General features: G+C 42.5%; 1 long non-coding RNA gene and 1 pseudogene across 2 annotated transcripts in view; both read right to left on the reverse strand.

Moving 5' to 3' along the window:
* The window catches only part of LOC116538049, a 3475-nt gene extending 887 nt beyond the window's left edge, over window positions 1–2588 (reverse strand). Inside the window, exon 1 of one of the 2 annotated variants that reach the window (XR_004263479.1) lies at window positions 2578–2588. This is a non-coding gene — a long non-coding RNA (uncharacterized LOC116538049). Of the gene's footprint in view, window positions 1–1750; window positions 1766–2577 lie in introns of those variants that run through there. The other variant, XR_004263480.1, reaches the window with a different exon arrangement.
* Window positions 2589–8920: 6332 nt separating this feature from the next.
* On the reverse strand, window positions 8921–9020 carry LOC116538078 (annotated as a pseudogene).
* Window positions 9021–10242: the final 1222 nt, after the last annotated feature.

Genomic DNA, 10242 nt, shown 5'->3' on the forward strand with positions numbered 1-10242 from the left:
ATATGATCAGAGGATCAAACTACCGATGGTGATAGTTAAGTAATCCACGAAGAATCTCCAGAACTGATATCAGAAAAGTGGGAATATTACAGTGTGTGTTGAAGTTCCTGTACAACATTGTTTATTTGCCTTTTGTTTGTTTGTAAAAAACGTATCTACTATAAGTTTTTCTTGCTGTCAAAAGAATATGTGGGAATAAATCATTACAATTGATTTTTCTTTTCTTTTTTTTTTATTACTTTTATCTTCCTGCCGTCATCCCACAGCTTTACGTTAAAAATTTTTATTTTTTTAGAAAATTGAACAAGTGCTCGTTGTGGTGGATCATACCTCTAGGATGGGAGGTGGAGGTGGAAGGGTCACTTGAGGCTAGGAGTTTGACACCAGCATGACCAACAAAGTGAGACCCCATAGTCTATGAAAAAATTTAAAAATTAACCAGGTGTCATCATGTATACCTACAGTCCCAGCTACTCAGGAGGCTGAGGCCGGAAGATCCTTAGCCCAGGAGTTCAAGCCTGAAGTGAGCTGTGATCGCACCACTGTACTCCAGCCTAGGTGACAGAGTGAGATCCCATCTCCTACAAGAAAAAAGAAAGAAAGAAAATAGATCAAGTAGCAAGTTGTACGTGGTTTACTCTGAATATTTCTAAACTAGAAGTTCTAAATCTTTTGGGGTCTAGCATCCCTTTACATTTTTTAACTTTATATAAGATCTCTAAGACTTTTTCTTTATATAAATAATTAAAGTTAAAAAATAGAAAATTTAAAAATATTTTTATTCATTACATATTAATAATAAAACAATTACATGTTGATATAACTAATATAAAACAAAATTTTTAAAATTTTTATTATTCATTACATACTAATAATAAAATTGGCTGGGCATGGTGGCTCATGCCTATAATCCCAGCTCACTGAGAGGCCAAGGTGGGCAGATCACATGAGGTCAGGATTTCGAGACTAGCCCTCCAACATGGTGAAATCCTGTCTCTACTAAAAACACAAAATTAGCCAGGTGTGGTGGCAGGCACCTGTAATCCCAGCTACATGGGAGGCTGAGGCAGGAGAATTGCTTAAACCCGGGAGGTGGAGGTTGTAGTAAGCCAAGATCATGCCATTGCACTCCAGCCTGGGTAACAAGAGTGAAACTCCATCTTAAATAATAATAATAATAATAAAACCATTCATTACATGTTGATATAACACTTTTTTTTTTTAAATAGTCTCACTCTTTCACTCAGGCTGGAGTGAAGCAGTGCAATCTCAGCTCACTGCACCCTCTGCTCCCCAAGTTCAAACCATTCTCCTGCCTCAGCCTCTGAAGTAGCTTGGATTACAGGTACCCACTGCCATGTCTGGTTAATTTTTGTATTTTTTTTTTAAGTAGAGATGGTATTTTGCCACGTTGGCAAAGCTGGTCTTGAACTCCTGACTTCATGCAAACCACCCGCCTTGTTCTCCCAAAGGGTTGGGATTGCAGGCATAAACCACCATGACCAGCCTGATTAATACATTTTAAAAACACTGATTAGTGAGAAAACAGCACTTGACAGGGGTCTTCTCATTTCCAATGATAAAAACCCTACTGCAAGGCTCTGAAGTTACAAGCGCTGCAGAACCAAAGGGCTCTGAGTTGAGATTTCATTATTTTATTTGTATTTCTATTTGCATTGTAAGACAAGCTCCTGCTCTGCCACCCAGGCTGGAGTGCAGTTGTGCACTTATAGCTCACTGCAGCCTCAACCTCCTGGGCTCATGCCATCTTTCTGCCTCAGCTCCCCAGTGCTGGTACTACAGTTGAGTGCCTCCATACCTGGCTATTTTTTTTTTAAAGTTTTTATAGAGTGAGGAGTCTTGCTATGTTGCCCAAGCTGGTCTCAAACTCTTGACCTCAAGAGATATGCCCACCTCAACCTCCTGTGTAGCTGAGATTACAAGTACACATCATCATACCTAGCTACATTTATTTTATTTTATTAAATTTTGAAAACTATTTTTGTAGTGAGGAGGTCTTGCTATGTTGCCCAGGCTCATCTTGAACTCCTGTCCTTAAAAGATACTCCCATCTCTGCTTCCCAAATAGCTGGGGCTACAGGCATGAGCCACTGCATTGAGCCTGAAGAGATTTCTTCAATCTAGCATCCCATACTTGGTAAGATTGGGAAAGGAAGTAGTGTTTTAAAAAAAATGCTTAATAATTGAATAAGAATCAAACTAAACCTTGACTCCTGCCTTCTCTCACACCCCACATCCAGTCTGTCAGTAAATTCTGTTGACTGTCTTCAACATGTACTGAAGATCCCCACCCAGCAACTCCCTGGCCTCCTCCCCTACTTCTCTCCTCTGACCATCTCTCATCACTGCCATGACCCTGGTCAGGACCACTATCGTCTCCTATCTGGATGATCCCACAGCTTGGCCCCCATGCTTCTACCCAAATCTTTCCACATTCTTTCCTAACTAGACAGTCAGAGAATGCTTTTAAATCGGGAGACAAATCTTGTCACCTCTCTGCTCAGAAACCTCCTGCAGCTCCCATCTCAAAGCAAAAGCCAAAGACCCAGCAATAACCTCCCAGGACTTACAAGATGTGTACTGATGCCCGCCCAGCAACTCCCTGGCTTCCTCTCCTAATTCTCTCCCTGTCTCCTTCTGCTCCACTGGCCTCCTTCCAGAGCCTCAGATACATCAAAGACAATATTCTGTTGTTTCTGCCTACAATGCTCTTCCCTCAGCACCTTGGCCAGCTCCTTCCCCTCCTTCAAGTCTTTGCTCAGTTTTCACTTAGGAGGCCACCCTTGACCAGTCTATTTAACATTGCCATCTGTCCCCATTCCCACCATGTTGATGTCTTCTTTCTTTCTTTCTTTTTCTTTTTTTTTTTTTGGAGACAAGATCTCACTCTGTCACCAAGGCTGGAGTGGAGTGATGCAATCACAGCTCACTGCAACCTCGAATTCCCAGGCTCAAGCAATCCTGCCACCTCAGTCTCCCTAGTAGCTGGAACTATAGGTGCATGCCATAATGACTGGCTTATTATTTTATTTTGAAATGGAGTTTCACTCTTCTTGCCCAGGCTGGAGTGCAATGGTGCAATCTCAGCTCACTGCAACTTCCACCTCCCAGGTTCAAGTGATTCTCCAGCTTCGGCCTCCCAAGAAGCTGGAATTATAGGTGTGTGTCACCATGCTTAGCTAATTTTTGTATTTTTAGTAGAGATGGGGTTTTGCCATGTTGGCCAGGCTGGTCTCGAACTTCTGACCTCAGGTGATCCACCCTCCTCAACCTCCCAAAGTGTCGGGATCACAGGAGTGAGGCACTGTGCCAGCCAGTTTTATGTTTTGTAGAGACAGGGTCTTCTATGTTGCCCAGGCTGGTCTTGAGCTGGCCTCAAGTGATCTTCCTGCCTGGATTCCTAAAGTGCTGGGATTACCACCATCGGCCACCATGCCTGGCTTCATGTTCATTTCTGCTTGCTGCTGCAACAAACTACTCTACATTTAGTTTCTTAAAACACCACAAATCTACCATCTTATAGTTCTGGGGGTCAGAAGCTCAGACTATATCTATTAAGGCTAAAGTAAAGGTATCAGCAGGGCTGTATTCCTTCTAGAGGCTCTAAAGTCTTCCCTTGGCTTTTCCAGCTTCCAGAAGCCACTCCCTTTCTTTGGATCATGGCCCCTAACTCCATCTTCAAAGCCATAATTGAAACATCTTCAAATCTACCCCTCTAACCTCTGCTTCCATCACCAGATCTCCTATTCCAATTCTGACTCTCCTACCCTCTTTCTTTTATAAAGATCTTTGTGATTGCTTGGCATGGTGGCTCCCACCCATAATCCAAACACTTTGGGAGGTCAAGGTAGGAGGAATGCTTGAGACCTGGAGTTTGAAACTGGCCTGGACAACATGGTGAGACTCCACCTCTACAAAAGTATAAAAATAAATATTAGCTGGACATGGTGGTGTGCACCTGTAGTTCCAGCTGCTTGAGAGGCTGAGCTGAGATGATGGCTTTAGCCCAGGAGTTTGAGATCAGTCTGGGAGACATAACTAAATCTCATCTCTACACAAATGAGCTGAGCATGGGTGACAGGTATGGGTGACATGCATGTGTAGTCCCAGCTACTTGGAAGGCTGAGGTGGGAAGATCGCTTGAGCTCAGGAGGTCAAAACTATAGTGAGCTATGATCACATCACTGTGCTCCAGCCTGGATGACACAGGGAGATTCTGTCTCAAAAAAAGAAAAGAAATACATATTTGGTCTCTTTCCCTGGTTCCTGGCACAGAGCTTCTAAGGTTTATAAAGACCTCAGTGATAGAGGTGATAGGAGCATCTTTAGTTTTAATATTTGATCTTGGTCCCAGCTTTCTGATACAAGACCCTCTAAGAACTTTGGGATCTCCAGCATGATAAGAATGCATTTCAGGATGTGGCTGAAATGACTGGGTGGCTGCATGCTCCTAGATTTCTTCAGGAGGAGGGCTGACTGACAGAGGAAGCAACCACATGAGCAGAGGTTTGAAACTTTCAGCCTCACCCACTGAACTCCAGGAGGGAAGAGGGCCTGGAGACTGACTTAATCACCAAAGGCCAAAGATTTTATCAATCATGCTTGTGTAATAGAGCCTCCATAAATACCCTGAACAACAGGGTTTGCAGAGCTTCTGGGTGGCTAAACACAGGATGTGCTGGGAGGGTGGCATGTTCAACAGAGGGCATGGAAGCTCTGTGCCCCTCCCCACTTACCTTCCACTGGGCTTGCTTCTTTTCTTTCTTTTCTTTTGTTTCATTTCTTTTCTCTGTTTGTTTGTTTCTTTTCCTTCCTTCCTTCCTTCCTTCCCTCCTTCCTTCCCTCCTTCCCTCTTTCCTTTCTTCCTTCCTTCCTTCCTCTCCTTTCCTTTTTCCTTCCTTTCTTCCCTCCTTCCCTCCTTCCTTCCTTCCTTCCTTCCTCTTTCTTCTCCCCTCCCCTCCCCTCCCTTCTCTTCTCTTCTCTTCTTTTCTTTGATACAGGGTCTGACTCTTTCGTCCAGGCTAGAGTGCAGTGGCACAATCTCAGCTTGCTGCAACTTAAGCCTCCCCAGTCCCCAGATCAAGTCATCCTCACTTGAGCTTTCCTACTAGCTGGAATTACAGGTGCACACCACCACACCTGGTTATTATTTATTTATTTATTTTCATTTCTTTTTTGGGTATGATGTCTCACTCAGTATCCCAGGCTGGAGTGCAGTAGCATGATCTCAGCTCATTGCAACCTCCGAATTCTGGGTTCAAGTGATTCTCCTGCCTAAGCCTCCTGAGTAGCTGAGATTACAGGCATGCATCACCACACTATAGAGACAGGGTTTCACCATATTGCCCAGGCTGATCTCAAACTCCTCAGTTTAAGCAATCCTCCCAACTCGACCTCCTAAAGTGCTGGAATCACAGGCGTGAGCCACTGCATCCAGCATGCACATATCTTTTATTGGCTGTTTCTGACATGTATCCTTTATAATGAGCCAATAATAGTAAATGAACTGACCAGATGTGGAGGCTCACATCCGTAATCCTGGCAATTTAAGTGACTGAGGTGGGAAGATCGCATGGGTCCAGGAATTTGTGGCCAGCCTGGGCAACAAAACAAGACCCCATCTCTACAAAAATTAAAAGAAATTAGCCAAATATGGTGGTGCAGGTGTGTAGTCTCAGCTACTAGGAAGGCTGAGGTGGGAAGACAACTTAAGCCCAGGAAGTCGAGGCTGCAGTGAGCTAGGACTGCACCACTGCACACTAGCCTGGGCAACAAACTGAGACACTGTGTCTCAGGTAAAAAAGAAAATAAGCTGTTTTTCTGAGTTCTGTAAGCTGTTCTAGCAAATAAATCCAAGAAGGGGGTCTTGGAAACCCCTGATTTGTAACAGGTTGGTCAAAAGTGCAGGTGAAAACCTAGTACTTGCCATTGGAATCTGAAGTGAGGGTAGTCTCATGGGACTGAGCCCCCAACCTGCAGGGTCTGTACCAGCTCCAGGTAGTGTCAGAACAGTATTGTGAGATACTCAGTTAATATCCAGAGTACTGGAGAATTTGGTGTAGAAACTCCACACACACACCCAGTCAGAAGTGTGTGACTAGAGAGAAAAGCAGGTTTTTCTTTCACCTACCTGCTTAACTGCACAGAGAGGCAACACGTGGTGCTCATCAACAGAGCAAGCATTAAAGTCACACCAGGCCCTACATCTGACTCAGTCTTAATATCCATGTGAGCTTGGGCAAAGCACTCATTATCCCTAAGTCTTCATCACTTCATTCATAAAACGGGGATAACTGTGGAACCTTCCTGTGATTTTGGGAGAATTCATGAAATATTATGCTTTACGTTATCGTGAACATCACACCTATTCCAAACTATTTGACAGGGACAGTGACGGATGACAACATCAAAGTATTAGAAATTGGAATGAGGTCTCTAGAGCAGAATTCCATACCAGAAAATTACTGTCTCTCCAAAGCATTCCTACCACACTTAATTCACCATTCCCTGAACAACAGTGCCATCTTAATTGTCCAGGTCTTTACAGGCTGCTTTCCCTGCCAGGACCACTTCGTCCCACCCCAGCCCACTCCCCATCCCTCCACCTCCCCCTTCCCTCCCCATTCTTATACAACTCTTCCTCATCTTTCAAAACCTGGCTTCAACATCACCTTATCTGGAAACTTCTCTCACTCTCCAGAAGAGCCTCCCATTGCACTTGATGCATGCGCTATTATTTGATCATTTCTGTCATGCTGCCCAGCCAGTCTCTTCCTGGACTCTGAAGTCTTTCATGGTAGATCCAGCTGGAAGTGACAAAAAGACATTCTTAAAAAATAAAAGAAGGAATGACATGGACATCAGTAGTTAAAAGTTTTAACTGGTATGTGAAAAGCAAACAAAATTCAAGAGCTTCTAGGAAAAATGTAGGAGGGAAGGTGTTACTGGGAACTATGCTAAAGGGTTAATTTTTATTTTATTTTATTTTTTTTTTTTGAGAAAGAATCTTGCTCTATTGCCTAGGCTGGACTGCAGTTGTACAATCACAGCTCACTGCAGCCTCAACCTCCAGGGCTTCAGTAATATTCCAACCTAATTTTTATTTTATTTATGAAACACAGTCTTACTGCTATTAAAGCTGGAGTGCAGTGGTGTGATCATAGCTTACCGCAGCCTCAACTTCCTAGGCTCAAGCGATCCTCCAGTCTCAGCTTTCCCAGTAGCTGGGACTACAGGTGTGCACCACAATGTCCAGCTCATTTTATTTTTAATTTTTAGTAGAGACAAACTGCCACTATGTTGACCAGGCTGGTGGTGATTCCCTACCCTCAAGCAGTTCTCCCACCTCAGTCTTCCAAAGTGCTGGGATTGCAGGTGTGAGCTACCACACCTGGCTGAGGGGGTTAATTTTTAATGATATAAAGAGCTCAAAGCAAATATTAGAAGGAGCCTAAATGTCTACAGCAGCTGACTAGTAAACTGTGATACATCCATATAATAAAACATTATGCAACCATGAAAAGGATTAAGATAGATCACTAAGTATTTAAACAGATGTCCATGAAATATGAAAATGAGAAGTGATATCCAATAAGACTGTATGTATCTTGAGAAATATGGCCAACTATTTCCTGAGATAAGATTATGAGTCTAAAGAGTAAAGGAAATTTTTCACCTCTTTATTTAAAAGTATTTAATATTTTTACAATTTAATAGAAGATTAAATAAATAGATCATCAAATTAGTAAAAGACACATGAACTCTATAAATAAACAGAAAAGACAAGGACAGCCCAGCCATGGTGACTCCTGCTTATAATACCAGCGCTTTGGGAGAGGGTGGTGGGAGGATCGCCTGAGGCCAGGAATTCCAGGCCAACCTGGGAAACTTAGCAAGATCTCATCTCTACTAAAAATAAAAAAAGTTAGCCAGGCATGGTGGCATGTGCCTATAGTCCCAGTTACTGAAATGGAAGTGTCACCTGAGCCCAAGAGGTCAAGGGTGTGGTGATTCGGGACTGTACTACTATACTCAAGCCTGGGCTACAGAGCGAGATTTGTTCTAAGAAATAAAGGGGGGCAATAAAGAAATAAAGCTAGCCAGGTACAGTGGCTCATGCCTGTAATCCCAGCACTTTGAGAGGCTGAGTCAGGTGGATAACTTGAGGTCCAGAGTCTGAGACCAGCCTGACCAACATGGAGAAGCCCTATCTTTACTAAAAATACAAAATTAGCCAGGTATGGTGGTGCACACCTGTAATCCCAGGTACTCAGGAGACTGAGGCAGGAGAATGGCTTGAACACAAGAGGAGGAGGTTGTAGTGAGCAGAGATCATGCCATTGCACTCCAACCTGGGCAACAAGAGTCAAACTTCATCACACACACACACAAAAGAAAAGCAAGCAAGCAAGCTAATAAGTTAATATAAGAAAATATATTAAAATTAACAAAAATAAAGTAATATGAGATCTTTTATTTATTAAAAATAATCAAACAAAAAATAACTTGTTAAGTTATAATACCCTGTGCCAGCAAAGGTGCAGTGAAATGGGCATTTTCTTATACTATTAGTGGTGTCTGAATTGTATACAAGCCTTCCAGGATAAAGATTGCGAATTTTTAAAAAATAATAAAGTGGCTCACTATACTGCCTCTTCCAACTCCTGACCTCAAGCAATCCTCCCACCTCGGCCTCCCAAAGTGCTGCAATCATAGGCCGACAGCCACCATGCCTGAAAGCTTGGCAGTTTACATCAAGTGTAATAAGAATGCTAATGCCCTGTGACTCACAGTGATCTCATTTCTGGAAATGTTATCTTTGGATATAATTCAACCTAAACAAAAGATCATATGCACAAAAACAGTGAAAATCTAGGAGTAATATTTTTCTCTGTTTTAAAAACATATGGAATGCTTCACAAATTTGCATGTCATTCTTGCACAGAGGCCATGCCAATCTTTCTATTGTTCCAGCTTTAGTATATGTGCTACTGAAGCAAGCATGAATAATTTAAGATAGAGTGGTTAAATGAAATAAGGAAGAGTTATAGGGAATTTAAAAATCTCTGGTATTTATAGGCACCTAGTAACAGCTCAGTAAATATTAACTGCTACTTTTATTATTTTTATGGTAATTCCACTCAGTTAAAAAATTGTCATTAAAAATTACCACTGTCATGGAACATCATGTATTTAACATTATAATTGTAAAAACAGATAGAGGCCGGGCGCAATGGCTCACGCTTATAATCACATACAAGGTGGGTGGATCACCTGAGGTTGGGAGTTTGAGACCAGCCTGACCAACATGAAGAAACCCCATCTCTACTCACAATCTCGACTCACTGCAACCTCCGGCTCCTGGGTTCAAGCAATTCACCTGCCTTAGCCTCCCAAGTAGTGGGGGTTGCAAGTACACACCACCATACTCAGCTAATTTTTGTATTTTTAGTAGAGATGAGATTTCACCATGTTGGCCAAGCCAGTCTCAAATGCCTGACTTCGTGATCCACCTGCCTCAGCCTCCCAAAGACTTCTGCTCTTTCTTATTTTGCCCACTTAATCTAAGAAAACTAAGCTAAAATAAATTTTGTAACCAAACCAAAATGAAACTCTCTAAGTGGCATGGCTAATATACTCAAAAGACTTGGAAATTCCCTTGACTCAAAAATAACTATCAGGAAGCCAAAAATGACTATCTGGAAGTCAGCATCCTCAGAGTGCATTCAGATGCAAACTAGAATATGTCAGTGTAAACTATTAAAGTCCAGAGACTTTGTTTCAGTAAAACTAGATGCAACAAACCACGGGCTTCATGCATGACTGGTATTATAATAGAGGCCATAGGGAGTACAATGAAATATGACACCTTTGGCCGGGTGCAGTGGCTCACGCCTGTAATTCCAACACTTTGGTAGGCCAAGGCAGGCAGATGGTCTGAGGTCAGGAGTTTGAGACCAGCCTGGCCATGGTAAAACCCAGTCTCTGCTAAAAATACAAAAATTAGCCAGGCATGGTGGCAGGTGCCTGTGATCCCAGCTACTTGGGAGGCTGAGACAGAAGAATCACATGAACCTAGGAGGCAAAGGTTGCAGTGAGCTGATATGGTGCCACTACACTCCAGCCTGGGAAACAGAAAAAATCTCCATCTCAATATATGTGTGGGATATATATATTATATACATATATATAAATAAAAAAAAAATATATATATAAAAATAT

The sequence above is a fragment of the Sapajus apella genome, unplaced genomic scaffold, assembly GCF_009761245.1.
Source record: "Sapajus apella isolate SASKATOON/1434 unplaced genomic scaffold, GSC_monkey_1.0 scaffold116, whole genome shotgun sequence".
Lineage (NCBI taxonomy): Eukaryota > Metazoa > Chordata > Mammalia > Primates > Cebidae > Sapajus > Sapajus apella.